Genomic DNA, 19,421 nt, shown 5'->3' on the forward strand with positions numbered 1-19,421 from the left:
CAAAGTTGCCAAAACGTGTTTATTTCTGCTGAAAAACACGTTTTGACAATTTCTGAGCACTGGGGTTAAGGGCTGACTCAGTGTGCTCTTCTGAGCCAGGCAGTTACACTGCGAATCTAAGGGCTGAGAAAAAGCGTTTATTTCGGGCTGAAAAACACGTTTTGAAAACTGTGTTGTTCCTACCCTATAAGTTACATGGGGGTTACCAAAGTTGCCAAAACATGTTTATTTCTGCTGAAAAACACGTTTTGACAATTTCTGTACACTGGGGTTAAGGGCTGACTCAATGTGCTCTTCTGAGCCAGGCAGTTACACTGCGATTCTAAGGGCTGACAAAACGCGTTTATTTCGGGCTGAAAAACACGTTTTGAAAACTGTGCTGTTCCTGCCCTATAAGTTACATGGTGGTGACCAAAGTTGCCAAAACGTCTTTATTTCTGCTGAAAAACACGTTTTGACAATTTCTGCACACTGGGGTTAAGGGCTGACTCAATGTGCTCTTCTGAGCCAGGCAGTTACACAGCGATTCTAAGGGCTGACAAAACGCGTTTATTTCGGGCTGAAAAACACGTTTTGAAAACTGTGTTGTTCCTGCCCTAAAAGTTACATGGTGGTTACCAAAGTTGCCAAAACGTGTTTATTTCTGCTGAAAAACACGATTTGACAATTTCTGCACACTGGGGTTAAGGGCTGACTCAATGTGCTCTTCTGAGCCAGGCAGTTACACAGCGATTCTAAGGGCTGACAAAACGCGTTTATTTCGGGCTGAAAAACACGTTTTGAAAACTGTGCTGTTCCTGCCCTATAAGTTACATGGTGGTGACCAAAGTTGCCAAAACGTCTTTATTTCTGCTGAAAAACACGTTTTGACAATTTCTGAGCACTGGGGTTAAGGGCTGACTCAATGTGCTCTTCTGAGCCAGGCAGTTACACAGCGATTCTAAGGGCTGACAAAACGCGTTTATTTCGGGCTGAAAAACACGTTTTGAAAACTGTGTTGTTCCTGCCCTATAAGTTACATGGTGGTGACCAAAGTTGCCAAAACGTGTTTATTTCTGCTGAAAAACACGTTTTGACAATTTCTGAGCACTGGGGTTAAGGGCTGACTCAGTGTGCTCTTCTGAGCCAGGCAGTTACACAGCGATTCTAAGGGCTGACAAAACGCGTTTATTCGGGCTGAAAAACACGTTTTGAAAACTGTGTTGTTCCTGCCCTATAAGTTACATGGTGGTGACCAAAGTTACCAAAACGTGTTTATTTCTGCTGAAAAACACGTTTTGACAATTTCTGAGCACTGGGGTTAAGGGCTGACTCAGTGTGCTCTTCTGAGCCAGGCAGTTACACTGCGAATCTAAGGGCTGAGAAAAAGCGTTTATTTCGGGCTGAAAAACACGTTTTGAAAACTGTGTTGTTCCTACCCTATAAGTTACATGGGGGTTACCAAAGTTGCCAAAACATGTTTATTTCTGCTGAAAAACACGTTTTGACAATTTCTGTACACTGGGGTTAAGGGCTGACTCAATGTGCTCTTCTGAGCCAGGCAGTTACACTGCGATTCTAAGGGCTGACAAAACGCGTTTATTTCGGGCTGAAAAACACGTTTTGAAAACTGTGCTGTTCCTGCCCTATAAGTTACATGGTGGTGACCAAAGTTGCCAAAACATGTTTATTTCTGCTGAAAAACACGTTTTGACAATTTCTGAGCACTGGGGTTAAGGGCTGACTCAGTGTGCTCTTCTGAGCCAGGCAGTTACACTGCGAATCTAAGGGCTGAGAAAAAGCGTTTATTTCGGGCTGAAAAACACGTTTTGAAAACTGTGTTGTTCCTACCCTATAAGTTACATGGGGGTTACCAATGTTGCCAAAACATGTTTATTTCTGCTGAAAAACACGTTTTGACAATTTCTGTACACTGGGGTTAAGGGCTGACTCAATGTGCTCTTCTGAGCCAGGCAGTTACACTGCGATTCTAAGGGCTGACAAAACGCGTTTATTTCGGGCTGAAAAACACGTTTTGAAAACTGTGCTGTTCCTGCCCTATAAGTTACATGGTGGTGACCAAAGTTGCCAAAACGTCTTTATTTCTGCTGAAAAACACGTTTTGAAAATTTCTGAGCACTGGGGTTAAGGGCTGACTCAATGTGCTCTTCTGAGCCAGGCAGTTACACTGCGAATCTAAGGGCTGAGAAAAAGCGTTTATTTCGGGCTGAAAAACACGTTTTGAAAACTGTGTTGTTCCTACCCTATAAGTTACATGGGGGTTACCAAAGTTGCCAAAACATGTTTATTTCTGCTGAAAAACACGTTTTGACAATTTCTGTACACTGGGGTTAAGGGCTGACTCAATGTGCTCTTCTGAGCCAGGCAGTTACACAGCGATTCTAAGGGCTGACAAAACGCGTTTATTTCGGGCTGAAAAACACGTTTTGAAAACTGTGCTGTTCCTGCCCTATAAGTTACATGGTGGTGACCAAAGTTGCCAAAACGTCTTTATTTCTGCTGAAAAACACGTTTTGACAATTTCTGAGCACTGGGGTTAAGGGCTGACTCAATGTGCTCTTCTGTGCCAGGCAGTTACACTGCGAATCTAAGGGCTGAGAAAAAGCGTTTATTTCGGGCTGAAAAACACGTTTTGAAAACTGTGTTGTTCCTACCCTATAAGTTACATGGAGGTTACCAAAGTTGCCAAAACATGTTTATTTCTGCTGAAAAACACATTTTGACAATTTCTGTACACTGGGGTTAAGGGCTGACTCAATGTGCTCTTCTGAGCCAGGCAGTTACACAGCGATTCTAAGGGCTGACAAAACGCGTTTATTTCGGGCTGAAAAACACGTTTTGAAAACTGTGTTGTTCCTGCCCTAAAAGTTACATGGTGGTGACCAAAGTTGCCAAAACGTGTTTATTTCTGCTGAAAAACACGATTTGACAATTTCTGAGCACTGGGGTTAAGGGCTGACTCAGTGTGCTCTTCTGAGCCAGGCAGTTACACAGCGATTCTAAGGGCTGACAAAACGCGTTTATTTCGGGCTGAAAAACACGTTTTGAAAACTGTGCTGTTCCTGCCCTATAAGTTACATGGAGGTTACCAAAGTTGCCAAAACATGTTTATTTCTGCTGAAAAACACATTTTGACAATTTCTGTACACTGGGGTTAAGGGCTGACTCAATGTGCTCTTCTGAGCCAGGCAGTTACACAGCGATTCTAAGGGCTGTCAAAACGCGTTTATTTCGGGCTGAAAAACACGTTTTGAAAACTGTGTTGTTCCTGCCCTAAAAGTTACATGGTGGTGACCAAAGTTGCCAAAACGTGTTTATTTCTGCTGAAAAACACGATTTGACAATTTCTGAGCACTGGGGTTAAGGGCTGACTCAATGTGCTCTTCTGAGCCAGGCAGTTACACTGCGAATCTAAGGGCTGAGAAAAAGCGTTTATTTCGGGCTGAAAAACACGTTTTGAAAACTGTGCTGTTCCTGCCCTATAAGTTACATGGTGGTGACCAAAGTTGCCAAAACATGTTTATTTCTGCTGAAAAACACGTTTTGACAATTTCTGAGCACTGGGGTTAAGGGCTGACTCAATGTGCTCTTCTGAGCCAGGCAGTTACACAGCGATTCTAAGGGCTGACAAAACGCGTTTATTTCGGGCTGAAAAACACGTTTTGAAAACTGTGTTGTTCCTGCCCTATAAGTTACATGGTGGTGACCAAAGTTGCCAAAACATGTTTATTTCTGCTGAAAAACACGTTTTGACAATTTCTGAGCACTGGGGTTAAGGGCTGACTCAGTGTGCTCTTCTGAGCCAGGCAGTTACACTGCGAATCTAAGGGCTGAGAAAAAGCGTTTATTTCGGGCTGAAAAACACGTTTTGAAAACTGTGTTGTTCCTACCCTATAAGTTACATGGGGGTTACCAAAGTTGCCAAAACATGTTTATTTCTGCTGAAAAACACGTTTTGACAATTTCTGTACACTGGGGTTAAGGGCTGACTCAATGTGCTCTTCTGAGCCAGGCAGTTACACTGCGATTCTAAGGGCTGACAAAACGCGTTTATTTCGGGCTGAAAAACACGTTTTGAAAACTGTGCTGTTCCTGCCCTATAAGTTACATGGTGGTGACCAAAGTTGCCAAAACGATCTTATTTCTGCTGAAAAACACGTTTTGACAATTTCTGAGCACTGGGGTTAAGGGCTGACTCAATGTGCTCTTCTGAGCCAGGCAGTTACACTGCGAATCTAAGGGCTGAGAAAAAGCGTTTATTTCGGGCTGAAAAACACGTTTTGAAAACTGTGTTGTTCCTACCCTATAAGTTACATGGGGGTTACCAAAGTTGCCAAAACATGTTTATTTCTGCTGAAAAACACGTTTTGACAATTTCTGTACACTGGGGTTAAGGGCTGACTCAATGTGCTCTTCTGAGCCAGGCAGTTACACAGCGATTCTAAGGGCTGACAAAACGCGTTTATTTCGGGCTGAAAAACACGTTTTGAAAACTGTGCTGTTCCTGCCCTATAAGTTACATGGTGGTGACCAAAGTTGCCAAAACGTCTTTATTTCTGCTGAAAAACACGTTTTGACAATTTCTGAGCACTGGGGTTAAGGGCTGACTCAATGTGCTCTTCTGTGCCAGGCAGTTACACTGCGAATCTAAGGGCTGAGAAAAAGCGTTTATTTCGGGCTGAAAAACACGTTTTGAAAACTGTGTTGTTCCTACCCTATAAGTTACATGGGGGTTACCAAAGTTGCCAAAACATGTTTATTTCTGCTGAAAAACACATTTTGACAATTTCTGTACACTGGGGTTAAGGGCTGACTCAATGTGCTCTTCTGAGCCAGGCAGTTACACAGCGATTCTAAGGGCTGACAAAACGCGTTTATTTCGGGCTGAAAAACACGTTTTGAAAACTGTGTTGTTCCTGCCCTAAAAGTTACATGGTGGTGACCAAAGTTGCCAAAACGTGTTTATTTCTGCTGAAAAACACGATTTGACAATTTCTGAGCACTGGGGTTAAGGGCTGACTCAATGTGCTCTTCTGAGCCAGGCAGTTACACTGCGAATCTAAGGGCTGAGAAAAAGCGTTTATTTCGGGCTGAAAAACACGTTTTGAAAACTGTGCTGTTCCTGCCCTATAAGTTACATGGTGGTGACCAAAGTTGCCAAAACGTCTTTATTTCTGCTGAAAAACACGTTTTGACATTTCTGAGCACTGGGGTTAAGGGCTGACTCAATGTGCTCTTCTGAGCCAGGCAGTTACACTGCGAATCTAAGGGCTGAGAAAAAGCGTTTATTTCGGGCTGAAAAACACGTTTTGAAAACTGTGTTGTTCCTGCCCTATAAGTTACACGGGGGTTACCAAAGTTGCCAAAACATGTTCATTTCTGCTGAAAAACACGTTTTGACAATTTCTGTACACTGGGGTTAAGGGCTGACTCAATGTGCTCTTCTGAGCCAGGCAGTTACACAGCGATTCTAAGGGCTGACAAAACGCGTTTATTTCGGGCTGAAAAACACGTTTTGAAAACTGTGCTGTTCCTGCCCTATAAGTTACATGGTGGTGACCAAAGTTGCCAAAACGTCTTTATTTCTGCTGAAAAACACGTTTTGACAATTTCTGAGCACTGGGGTTAAGGGCTGACTCAATGTGCTCTTCTGTGCCAGGCAGTTACACTGCGAATCTAAGGGCTGAGAAAAAGCGTTTATTTCGGGCTGAAAAACACGTTTTGAAAACTGTGTTGTTCCTACCCTATAAGTTACATGGAGGTTACCAAAGTTGCCAAAACATGTTTATTTCTGCTGAAAAACACATTTTGACAATTTCTGTACACTGGGGTTAAGGGCTGACTCAATGTGCTCTTCTGAGCCAGGCAGTTACACAGCGATTCTAAGGGCTGACAAAACGCGTTTATTTCGGGCTGAAAAACAAGTTTTGAAAACTGTGTTGTTCCTGCCCTAAAAGTTACATGGTGGTGACCAAAGTTGCCAAAACGTGTTTATTTCTGCTGAAAAACACGATTTGACAATTTCTGAGCACTGGGGTTAAGGGCTGACTCAGTGTGCTCTTCTGAGCCAGGCAGTTACACAGCGATTCTAAGGGCTGACAAAACGCGTTTATTTCGGGCTGAAAAACACGTTTTGAAAACTGTGCTGTTCCTGCCCTATAAGTTACATGGAGGTTACCAAAGTTGCCAAAACATGTTTATTTCTGCTGAAAAACACATTTTGACAATTTCTGTACACTGGGGTTAAGGGCTGACTCAATGTGCTCTTCTGAGCCAGGCAGTTACACAGCGATTCTAAGGGCTGACAAAACGCGTTTATTTCGGGCTGAAAAACACGTTTTGAAAACTGTGTTGTTCCTGCCCTAAAAGTTACATGGTGGTGACCAAAGTTGCCAAAACGTGTTTATTTCTGCTGAAAAACACGATTTGACAATTTCTGAGCACTGGGGTTAAGGGCTGACTCAATGTGCTCTTCTGAGCCAGGCAGTTACACTGCGAATCTAAGGGCTGAGAAAAAGCGTTTATTTCGGGCTGAAAAACACGTTTTGAAAACTGTGCTGTTCCTGCCCTATAAGTTACATGGTGGTGACCAAAGTTGCCAAAACATGTTTATTTCTGCTGAAAAACACGTTTTGACAATTTCTGAGCACTGGGGTTAAGGGCTGACTCAATGTGCTCTTCTGAGCCAGGCAGTTACACAGCGATTCTAAGGGCTGAAAAAACGCGTTTATTTCGGGCTGAAAAACACGTTTTGAAAACTGTGTTGTTCCTGCCCTATAAGTTACATGGTGGTGACCAAAGTTGCCAAAACATGTTTATTTCTGCTGAAAAACACGTTTTGACAATTTCTGAGCACTGGGGTTAAGGGCTGACTCAATGTGCTCTTCTGAGCCAGGCAGTTACACTGCGAATCTAAGGGCTGAGAAAAAGCGTTTATTTCGGGCTGAAAAACACGTTTTGAAAACTGTGTTGTTCCTACCCTATAAGTTACATGGGGGTTACCAAAGTTGCCAAAACATGTTTATTTCTGCTGAAAAACACGTTTTGACAATTTCTGTACACTGGGGTTAAGGGCTGACTCAATGTGCTCTTCTGAGCCAGGCAGTTACACTGCGATTCTAAGGGCTGACAAAACGCGTTTATTTCGGGCTGAAAAACACGTTTTGAAAACTGTGCTGTTCCTGCCCTATAAGTTACATGGTGGTGACCAAAGTTGCCAAAACATGTTTATTTCTGCTGAAAAACACGTTTTGACAATTTCTGAGCACTGGGGTTAAGGGCTGACTCAATGTGCTCTTCTGAGCCAGGCAGTTACACAGCGATTCTAAGGGCTGACAAAACGCGTTTATTTCGGGCTGAAAAACACGTTTTGAAAACTGTGTTGTTCCTGCCCTATAAGTTACATGGTGGTGACCAAAGTTGCCAAAACGTGTTTATTTCTGCTGAAAAACACGTTTTGACAATTTCTGAGCACTGGGGTTAAGGGCTGACTCAGTGTGCTCTTCTGAGCCAGGCAGTTACACAGCGATTCTAAGGGCTGACAAAACGCGTTTATTCGGGCTGAAAAACACGTTTTGAAAACTGTGTTGTTCCTGCCCTATAAGTTACATGGTGGTGACCAAAGTTACCAAAACGTGTTTATTTCTGCTGAAAAACACGTTTTGACAATTTCTGAGCACTGGGGTTAAGGGCTGACTCAGTGTGCTCTTCTGAGCCAGGCAGTTACACTGCGAATCTAAGGGCTGAGAAAAAGCGTTTATTTCGGGCTGAAAAACACGTTTTGAAAACTGTGTTGTTCCTACCCTATAAGTTACATGGGGGTTACCAAAGTTGCCAAAACATGTTTATTTCTGCTGAAAAACACGTTTTGACAATTTCTGTACACTGGGGTTAAGGGCTGACTCAATGTGCTCTTCTGAGCCAGGCAGTTACACTGCGATTCTAAGGGCTGACAAAACGCGTTTATTTCGGGCTGAAAAACACGTTTTGAAAACTGTGCTGTTCCTGCCCTATAAGTTACATGGTGGTGACCAAAGTTGCCAAAACATGTTTATTTCTGCTGAAAAACACGTTTTGACAATTTCTGAGCACTGGGGTTAAGGGCTGACTCAGTGTGCTCTTCTGAGCCAGGCAGTTACACTGCGAATCTAAGGGCTGAGAAAAAGCGTTTATTTCGGGCTGAAAAACACGTTTTGAAAACTGTGTTGTTCCTACCCTATAAGTTACATGGGGGTTACCAATGTTGCCAAAACATGTTTATTTCTGCTGAAAAACACGTTTTGACAATTTCTGTACACTGGGGTTAAGGGCTGACTCAATGTGCTCTTCTGAGCCAGGCAGTTACACTGCGATTCTAAGGGCTGACAAAACGCGTTTATTACGGGCTGAAAAACACGTTTTGAAAACTGTGCTGTTCCTGCCCTATAAGTTACATGGTGGTGACCAAAGTTGCCAAAACGTCTTTATTTCTGCTGAAAAACACGTTTTGAAAATTTCTGAGCACTGGGGTTAAGGGCTGACTCAATGTGCTCTTCTGAGCCAGGCAGTTACACTGCGAATCTAAGGGCTGAGAAAAAGCGTTTATTTCGGGCTGAAAAACACGTTTTGAAAACTGTGTTGTTCCTACCCTATAAGTTACATGGGGGTTACCAAAGTTGCCAAAACATGTTTATTTCTGCTGAAAAACACGTTTTGACAATTTCTGTACACTGGGGTTAAGGGCTGACTCAATGTGCTCTTCTGAGCCAGGCAGTTACACAGCGATTCTAAGGGCTGACAAAACGCGTTTATTTCGGGCTGAAAAACACGTTTTGAAAACTGTGCTGTTCCTGCCCTATAAGTTACATGGTGGTGACCAAAGTTGCCAAAACGTCTTTATTTCTGCTGAAAAACACGTTTTGACAATTTCTGAGCACTGGGGTTAAGGGCTGACTCAATGTGCTCTTCTGTGCCAGGCAGTTACACTGCGAATCTAAGGGCTGAGAAAAAGCGTTTATTTCGGGCTGAAAAACACGTTTTGAAAACTGTGTTGTTCCTACCCTATAAGTTACATGGAGGTTACCAAAGTTGCCAAAACATGTTTATTTCTGCTGAAAAACACATTTTGACAATTTCTGTACACTGGGGTTAAGGGCTGACTCAATGTGCTCTTCTGAGCCAGGCAGTTACACAGCGATTCTAAGGGCTGACAAAACGCGTTTATTTCGGGCTGAAAAACACGTTTTGAAAACTGTGTTGTTCCTGCCCTAAAAGTTACATGGTGGTGACCAAAGTTGCCAAAACGTGTTTATTTCTGCTGAAAAACACGATTTGACAATTTCTGAGCACTGGGGTTAAGGGCTGACTCAGTGTGCTCTTCTGAGCCAGGCAGTTACACTGCGATTCTAAGGGCTGACAAAACGCGTTTATTTCGGGCTGAAAAACACGTTTTGAAAACTGTGCTGTTCCTGCCCTATAAGTTACATGGTGGTGACCAAAGTTGCCAAAACGATCTTATTTCTGCTGAAAAACACGTTTTGACAATTTCTGAGCACTGGGGTTAAGGGCTGACTCAATGTGCTCTTCTGAGCCAGGCAGTTACACTGCGAATCTAAGGGCTGAGAAAAAGCGTTTATTTCGGGCTGAAAAACACGTTTTGAAAACTGTGTTGTTCCTACCCTATAAGTTACATGGGGGTTACCAAAGTTGCCAAAACATGTTTATTTCTGCTGAAAAACACGTTTTGACAATTTCTGTACACTGGGGTTAAGGGCTGACTCAATGTGCTCTTCTGAGCCAGGCAGTTACACAGCGATTCTAAGGGCTGACAAAACGCGTTTATTTCGGGCTGAAAAACACGTTTTGAAAACTGTGCTGTTCCTGCCCTATAAGTTACATGGTGGTGACCAAAGTTGCCAAAACGTCTTTATTTCTGCTGAAAAACACGTTTTGACAATTTCTGAGCACTGGGGTTAAGGGCTGACTCAATGTGCTCTTCTGTGCCAGGCAGTTACACTGCGAATCTAAGGGCTGAGAAAAAGCGTTTATTTCGGGCTGAAAAACACGTTTTGAAAACTGTGTTGTTCCTACCCTATAAGTTACATGGGGGTTACCAAAGTTGCCAAAACATGTTTATTTCTGCTGAAAAACACATTTTGACAATTTCTGTACACTGGGGTTAAGGGCTGACTCAATGTGCTCTTCTGAGCCAGGCAGTTACACAGCGATTCTAAGGGCTGACAAAACGCGTTTATTTCGGGCTGAAAAACACGTTTTGAAAACTGTGTTGTTCCTGCCCTAAAAGTTACATGGTGGTGACCAAAGTTGCCAAAACGTGTTTATTTCTGCTGAAAAACACGATTTGACAATTTCTGAGCACTGGGGTTAAGGGCTGACTCAATGTGCTCTTCTGAGCCAGGCAGTTACACTGCGAATCTAAGGGCTGAGAAAAAGCGTTTATTTCGGGCTGAAAAACACGTTTTGAAAACTGTGCTGTTCCTGCCCTATAAGTTACATGGTGGTGACCAAAGTTGCCAAAACGTCTTTATTTCTGCTGAAAAACACGTTTTGACATTTCTGAGCACTGGGGTTAAGGGCTGACTCAATGTGCTCTTCTGAGCCAGGCAGTTACACTGCGAATCTAAGGGCTGAGAAAAAGCGTTTATTTCGGGCTGAAAAACACGTTTTGAAAACTGTGTTGTTCCTGCCCTATAAGTTACACGGGGGTTACCAAAGTTGCCAAAACATGTTCATTTCTGCTGAAAAACACGTTTTGACAATTTCTGTACACTGGGGTTAAGGGCTGACTCAATGTGCTCTTCTGAGCCAGGCAGTTACACAGCGATTCTAAGGGCTGACAAAACGCGTTTATTTCGGGCTGAAAAACACGTTTTGAAAACTGTGCTGTTCCTGCCCTATAAGTTACATGGTGGTGACCAAAGTTGCCAAAACGTCTTTATTTCTGCTGAAAAACACGTTTTGACAATTTCTGAGCACTGGGGTTAAGGGCTGACTCAATGTGCTCTTCTGTGCCAGGCAGTTACACTGCGAATCTAAGGGCTGAGAAAAAGCGTTTATTTCGGGCTGAAAAACACGTTTTGAAAACTGTGTTGTTCCTACCCTATAAGTTACATGGAGGTTACCAAAGTTGCCAAAACATGTTTATTTCTGCTGAAAAACACATTTTGACAATTTCTGTACACTGGGGTTAAGGGCTGACTCAATGTGCTCTTCTGAGCCAGGCAGTTACACAGCGATTCTAAGGGCTGACAAAACGCGTTTATTTCGGGCTGAAAAACAAGTTTTGAAAACTGTGTTGTTCCTGCCCTAAAAGTTACATGGTGGTGACCAAAGTTGCCAAAACGTGTTTATTTCTGCTGAAAAACACGATTTGACAATTTCTGAGCACTGGGGTTAAGGGCTGACTCAGTGTGCTCTTCTGAGCCAGGCAGTTACACAGCGATTCTAAGGGCTGACAAAACGCGTTTATTTCGGGCTGAAAAACACGTTTTGAAAACTGTGCTGTTCCTGCCCTATAAGTTACATGGAGGTTACCAAAGTTGCCAAAACATGTTTATTTCTGCTGAAAAACACATTTTGACAATTTCTGTACACTGGGGTTAAGGGCTGACTCAATGTGCTCTTCTGAGCCAGGCAGTTACACAGCGATTCTAAGGGCTGACAAAACGCGTTTATTTCGGGCTGAAAAACACGTTTTGAAAACTGTGTTGTTCCTGCCCTAAAAGTTACATGGTGGTGACCAAAGTTGCCAAAACGTGTTTATTTCTGCTGAAAAACACGATTTGACAATTTCTGAGCACTGGGGTTAAGGGCTGACTCAATGTGCTCTTCTGAGCCAGGCAGTTACACTGCGAATCTAAGGGCTGAGAAAAAGCGTTTATTTCGGGCTGAAAAACACGTTTTGAAAACTGTGCTGTTCCTGCCCTATAAGTTACATGGTGGTGACCAAAGTTGCCAAAACATGTTTATTTCTGCTGAAAAACACGTTTTGACAATTTCTGAGCACTGGGGTTAAGGGCTGACTCAATGTGCTCTTCTGAGCCAGGCAGTTACACAGCGATTCTAAGGGCTGAAAAAACGCGTTTATTTCGGGCTGAAAAACACGTTTTGAAAACTGTGTTGTTCCTGCCCTATAAGTTACATGGTGGTGACCAAAGTTGCCAAAACATGTTTATTTCTGCTGAAAAACACGTTTTGACAATTTCTGAGCACTGGGGTTAAGGGCTGACTCAATGTGCTCTTCTGAGCCAGGCAGTTACACTGCGAATCTAAGGGCTGAGAAAAAGCGTTTATTTCGGGCTGAAAAACACGTTTTGAAAACTGTGTTGTTCCTACCCTATAAGTTACATGGGGGTTACCAAAGTTGCCAAAACATGTTTATTTCTGCTGAAAAACACGTTTTGACAATTTCTGTACACTGGGGTTAAGGGCTGACTCAATGTGCTCTTCTGAGCCAGGCAGTTACACTGCGATTCTAAGGGCTGACAAAACGCGTTTATTTCGGGCTGAAAAACACGTTTTGAAAACTGTGCTGTTCCTGCCCTATAAGTTACATGGTGGTGACCAAAGTTGCCAAAACATGTTTATTTCTGCTGAAAAACACGTTTTGACAATTTCTGAGCACTGGGGTTAAGGGCTGACTCAATGTGCTCTTCTGAGCCAGGCAGTTACACAGCGATTCTAAGGGCTGACAAAACGCGTTTATTTCGGGCTGAAAAACACGTTTTGAAAACTGTGTTGTTCCTGCCCTATAAGTTACATGGTGGTGACCAAAGTTGCCAAAACGTGTTTATTTCTGCTGAAAAACACGTTTTGACAATTTCTGAGCACTGGGGTTAAGGGCTGACTCAGTGTGCTCTTCTGAGCCAGGCAGTTACACAGCGATTCTAAGGGCTGACAAAACGCGTTTATTCGGGCTGAAAAACACGTTTTGAAAACTGTGTTGTTCCTGCCCTATAAGTTACATGGTGGTGACCAAAGTTACCAAAACGTGTTTATTTCTGCTGAAAAACACGTTTTGACAATTTCTGAGCACTGGGGTTAAGGGCTGACTCAGTGTGCTCTTCTGAGCCAGGCAGTTACACTGCGAATCTAAGGGCTGAGAAAAAGCGTTTATTTCGGGCTGAAAAACACGTTTTGAAAACTGTGTTGTTCCTACCCTATAAGTTACATGGGGGTTACCAAAGTTGCCAAAACATGTTTATTTCTGCTGAAAAACACGTTTTGACAATTTCTGTACACTGGGGTTAAGGGCTGACTCAATGTGCTCTTCTGAGCCAGGCAGTTACACTGCGATTCTAAGGGCTGACAAAACGCGTTTATTTCGGGCTGAAAAACACGTTTTGAAAACTGTGCTGTTCCTGCCCTATAAGTTACATGGTGGTGACCAAAGTTGCCAAAACATGTTTATTTCTGCTGAAAAACACGTTTTGACAATTTCTGAGCACTGGGGTTAAGGGCTGACTCAGTGTGCTCTTCTGAGCCAGGCAGTTACACTGCGAATCTAAGGGCTGAGAAAAAGCGTTTATTTCGGGCTGAAAAACACGTTTTGAAAACTGTGTTGTTCCTACCCTATAAGTTACATGGGGGTTACCAATGTTGCCAAAACATGTTTATTTCTGCTGAAAAACACGTTTTGACAATTTCTGTACACTGGGGTTAAGGGCTGACTCAATGTGCTCTTCTGAGCCAGGCAGTTACACTGCGATTCTAAGGGCTGACAAAACGCGTTTATTACGGGCTGAAAAACACGTTTTGAAAACTGTGCTGTTCCTGCCCTATAAGTTACATGGTGGTGACCAAAGTTGCCAAAACGTCTTTATTTCTGCTGAAAAACACGTTTTGAAAATTTCTGAGCACTGGGGTTAAGGGCTGACTCAATGTGCTCTTCTGAGCCAGGCAGTTACACTGCGAATCTAAGGGCTGAGAAAAAGCGTTTATTTCGGGCTGAAAAACACGTTTTGAAAACTGTGTTGTTCCTACCCTATAAGTTACATGGGGGTTACCAAAGTTGCCAAAACATGTTTATTTCTGCTGAAAAACACGTTTTGACAATTTCTGTACACTGGGGTTAAGGGCTGACTCAATGTGCTCTTCTGAGCCAGGCAGTTACACAGCGATTCTAAGGGCTGACAAAACGCGTTTATTTCGGGCTGAAAAACACGTTTTGAAAACTGTGCTGTTCCTGCCCTATAAGTTACATGGTGGTGACCAAAGTTGCCAAAACGTCTTTATTTCTGCTGAAAAACACGTTTTGACAATTTCTGAGCACTGGGGTTAAGGGCTGACTCAATGTGCTCTTCTGTGCCAGGCAGTTACACTGCGAATCTAAGGGCTGAGAAAAAGCGTTTATTTCGGGCTGAAAAACACGTTTTGAAAACTGTGTTGTTCCTACCCTATAAGTTACATGGAGGTTACCAAAGTTGCCAAAACATGTTTATTTCTGCTGAAAAACACATTTTGACAATTTCTGTACACTGGGGTTAAGGGCTGACTCAATGTGCTCTTCTGAGCCAGGCAGTTACACAGCGATTCTAAGGGCTGACAAAACGCGTTTATTTCGGGCTGAAAAACACGTTTTGAAAACTGTGTTGTTCCTGCCCTAAAAGTTACATGGTGGTGACCAAAGTTGCCAAAACGTGTTTATTTCTGCTGAAAAACACGATTTGACAATTTCTGAGCACTGGGGTTAAGGGCTGACTCAGTGTGCTCTTCTGAGCCAGGCAGTTACACAGCGATTCTAAGGGCTGACAAAACGCGTTTATTTCGGGCTGAAAAACACGTTTTGAAAACTGTGCTGTTCCTGCCCTATAAGTTACATGGAGGTTACCAAAGTTGCCAAAACATGTTTATTTCTGCTGAAAAACACATTTTGACAATTTCTGTACACTGGGGTTAAGGGCTGACTCAATGTGCTCTTCTGAGCCAGGCAGTTACACAGCGATTCTAAGGGCTGACAAAACGCGTTTATTTCGGGCTGAAAAACACGTTTTGAAAACTGTGTTGTTCCTGCCCTAAAAGTTACATGGTGGTGACCAAAGTTGCCAAAACGTGTTTATTTCTGCTGAAAAACACGATTTGACAATTTCTGAGCACTGGGGTTAAGGGCTGACTCAATGTGCTCTTCTGAGCCAGGCAGTTACACTGCGAATCTAAGGGCTGAGAAAAAGCGTTTATTTCGGGCTGAAAAACACGTTTTGAAAACTGTGCTGTTCCTGCCCTATAAGTTACATGGTGGTGACCAAAGTTGCCAAAACATGTTTATTTCTGCTGAAAAACACGTTTTGACAATTTCTGAGCACTGGGGTTAAGGGCTGACTCAATGTGCTCTTCTGAGCCAGGCAGTTACACAGCGATTCTAAGGGCTGACAAAACGCGTTTATTTCGGGCTGAAAAACACGTTTTGAAAACTGTGTTGTTCCTGCCCTATAAGTTACATGGTGGTGACCAAAGTTGCCAAAACATGTTTATTTCTGCTGAAAAACACGTTTTGACAATTTCTGAGCACTGGGGTTAAGGGCTGACTCAGTGTGCTCTTCTGAGCCAGGCAGTTACACTGCGAATCTAAGGGCTGAGAAAAAGCGTTTATTTCGGGCTGAAAAACACGTTTTGAAAACTGTGTTGTTCCTACCCTATAAGTTACATGGGGGTTACCAAAGTTGCCAAAACATGTTTATTTCTGCTGAAAAACACGTTTTGACAATTTCTGTACACTGGGGTTAAGGGCTGACTCAATGTGCTCTTCTGAGCCAGGCAGTTACACTGCGATTCTAAGGGCTGACAAAACGCGTTTATTTCGGGCTGAAAAACACGTTTTGAAAACTGTGCTGTTCCTGCCCTATAAGTTACATGGTGGTGACCAAAGTTGCCAAAACGATCTTATTTCTGCTGAAAAACACGTTTTGACAATTTCTGAGCACTGGGGTTAAGGGCTGACTCAATGTGCTCTTCTGAGCCAGGCAGTTACACTGCGAATCTAAGGGCTGAGAAAAAGCGTTTATTTCGGGCTGAAAAACACGTTTTGAAAACTGTGTTGTTCCTACCCTATAAGTTACATGGGGGTTACCAAAGTTGCCAAAACATGTTTATTTCTGCTGAAAAACACGTTTTGACAATTTCTGTACACTGGGGTTAAGGGCTGACTCAATGTGCTCTTCTGAGCCAGGCAGTTACACAGCGATTCTAAGGGCTGACAAAACGCGTTTATTTCGGGCTGAAAAACACGTTTTGAAAACTGTGCTGTTCCTGCCCTATAAGTTACATGGTGGTGACCAAAGTTGCCAAAACGTCTTTATTTCTGCTGAAAAACACGTTTTGACAATTTCTGAGCACTGGGGTTAAGGGCTGACTCAATGTGCTCTTCTGTGCCAGGCAGTTACACTGCGAATCTAAGGGCTGAGAAAAAGCGTTTATTTCGGGCTGAAAAACACGTTTTGAAAACTGTGTTGTTCCTACCCTATAAGTTACATGGGGGTTACCAAAGTTGCCAAAACATGTTTATTTCTGCTGAAAAACACATTTTGACAATTTCTGTACACTGGGGTTAAGGGCTGACTCAATGTGCTCTTCTGAGCCAGGCAGTTACACAGCGATTCTAAGGGCTGACAAAACGCGTTTATTTCGGGCTGAAAAACACGTTTTGAAAACTGTGTTGTTCCTGCCCTAAAAGTTACATGGTGGTGACCAAAGTTGCCAAAACGTGTTTATTTCTGCTGAAAAACACGATTTGACAATTTCTGAGCACTGGGGTTAAGGGCTGACTCAATGTGCTCTTCTGAGCCAGGCAGTTACACTGCGAATCTAAGGGCTGAGAAAAAGCGTTTATTTCGGGCTGAAAAACACGTTTTGAAAACTGTGCTGTTCCTGCCCTATAAGTTACATGGTGGTGACCAAAGTTGCCAAAACGTCTTTATTTCTGCTGAAAAACACGTTTTGACATTTCTGAGCACTGGGGTTAAGGGCTGACTCAATGTGCTCTTCTGAGCCAGGCAGTTACACTGCGAATCTAAGGGCTGAGAAAAAGCGTTTATTTCGGGCTGAAAAACACGTTTTGAAAACTGTGTTGTTCCTGCCCTATAAGTTACACGGGGGTTACCAAAGTTGCCAAAACATGTTCATTTCTGCTGAAAAACACGTTTTGACAATTTCTGTACACTGGGGTTAAGGGCTGACTCAATGTGCTCTTCTGAGCCAGGCAGTTACACAGCGATTCTAAGGGCTGACAAAACGCGTTTATTTCGGGCTGAAAAACACGTTTTGAAAACTGTGCTGTTCCTGCCCTATAAGTTACATGGTGGTGACCAAAGTTGCCAAAACGTCTTTATTTCTGCTGAAAAACACGTTTTGACAATTTCTGAGCACTGGGGTTAAGGGCTGACTCAATGTGCTCTTCTGTGCCAGGCAGTTACACTGCGAATCTAAGGGCTGAGAAAAAGCGTTTATTTCGGGCTGAAAAACACGTTTTGAAAACTGTGTTGTTCCTACCCTATAAGTTACATGGAGGTTACCAAAGTTGCCAAAACATGTTTATTTCTGCTGAAAAACACATTTTGACAATTTCTGTACACTGGGGTTAAGGGCTGACTCAATGTGCTCTTCTGAGCCAGGCAGTTACACAGCGATTCTAAGGGCTGACAAAACGCGTTTATTTCGGGCTGAAAAACAAGTTTTGAAAACTGTGTTGTTCCTGCCCTAAAAGTTACATGGTGGTGACCAAAGTTGCCAAAACGTGTTTATTTCTGCTGAAAAACACGATTTGACAATTTCTGAGCACTGGGGTTAAGGGCTGACTCAGTGTGCTCTTCTGAGCCAGGCAGTTACACAGCGATTCTAAGGGCTGACAAAACGCGTTTATTTCGGGCTGAAAAACACGTTTTGAAAACTGTGCTGTTCCTGCCCTATAAGTTACATGGAGGTTACCAAAGTTGCCAAAACATGTTTATTTCTGCTGAAAAACACATTTTGACAATTTCTGTACACTGGGGTTAAGGGCTGACTCAATGTGCTCTTCTGAGCCAGGCAGTTACACAGCGATTCTAAGGGCTGACAAAACGCGTTTATTTCGGGCTGAAAAACACGTTTTGAAAACTGTGTTGTTCCTGCCCTAAAAGTTACATGGTGGTGACCAAAGTTGCCAAAACGTGTTTATTTCTGCTGAAAAACACGATTTGACAATTTCTGAGCACTGGGGTTAAGGGCTGACTCAATGTGCTCTTCTGAGCCAGGCAGTTACACTGCGAATCTAAGGGCTGAGAAAAAGCGTTTATTTCGGGCTGAAAAACACGTTTTGAAAACTGTGCTGTTCCTGCCCTATAAGTTACATGGTGGTGACCAAAGTTGCCAAAACATGTTTATTTCTGCTGAAAAACACGTTTTGACAATTTCTGAGCACTGGGGTTAAGGGCTGACTCAATGTGCTCTTCTGAGCCAGGCAGTTACACAGCGATTCTAAGGGCTGACAAAACGCGTTTATTTCGGGCTGAAAAACACGTTTTGAAAACTGTGTTGTTCCTGCCCTATAAGTTACATGGTGGTGACCAAAGTTGCCAAAACATGTTTATTTCTGCTGAAAAACACGTTTTGACAATTTCTGAGCACTGGGGTTAAGGGCTGACTCAATGTGCTCTTCTGAGCCAGGCAGTTACACTGCGAATCTAAGGGCTGAGAAAAAGCGTTTATTTCGGGCTGAAAAACACGTTTTGAAAACTGTGTTGTTCCTACCCTATAAGTTACATGGGGGTTACCAAAGTTGCCAAAACATGTTTATTTCTGCTGAAAAACACGTTTTGACAATTTCTGTACACTGGGGTTAAGGGCTGACTCAATGTGCTCTTCTGAGCCAGGCAGTTACACTGCGATTCTAAGGGCTGACAAAACGCGTTTATTTCGGGCTGAAAAACACGTTTTGAAAACTGTGCTGTTCCTGCCCTATAAGTTACATGGTGGTGACCAAAGTTGCCAAAACGATCTTATTTCTGCTGAAAAACACGTTTTGACAATTTCTGAGCACTGGGGTTAAGGGCTGACTCAATGTGCTCTTCTGAGCCAGGCAGTTACACTGCGAATCTAAGGGCTGAGAAAAAGCGTTTATTTCGGGCTGAAAAACACGTTTTGAAAACTGTGTTGTTCCTACCCTATAAGTTACATGGGGGTTACCAAAGTTGCCAAAACATGTTTATTTCTGCTGAAAAACACGTTTTGACAATTTCTGTACACTGGGGTTAAGGGCTGACTCAATGTGCTCTTCTGAGCCAGGCAGTTACACAGCGATTCTAAGGGCTGACAAAACGCGTTTATTTCGGGCTGAAAAACACGTTTTGAAAACTGTGCTGTTCCTGCCCTATAAGTTACATGGTGGTGACCAAAGTTGCCAAAACGTCTTTATTTCTGCTGAAAAACACGTTTTGACAATTTCTGAGCACTGG

This window comes from Atractosteus spatula, chromosome 8 (genome assembly GCF_055471065.1).
Source record: "Atractosteus spatula isolate fAtrSpa1 chromosome 8, fAtrSpa1.hap1, whole genome shotgun sequence".
Lineage (NCBI taxonomy): Eukaryota > Metazoa > Chordata > Actinopteri > Semionotiformes > Lepisosteidae > Atractosteus > Atractosteus spatula.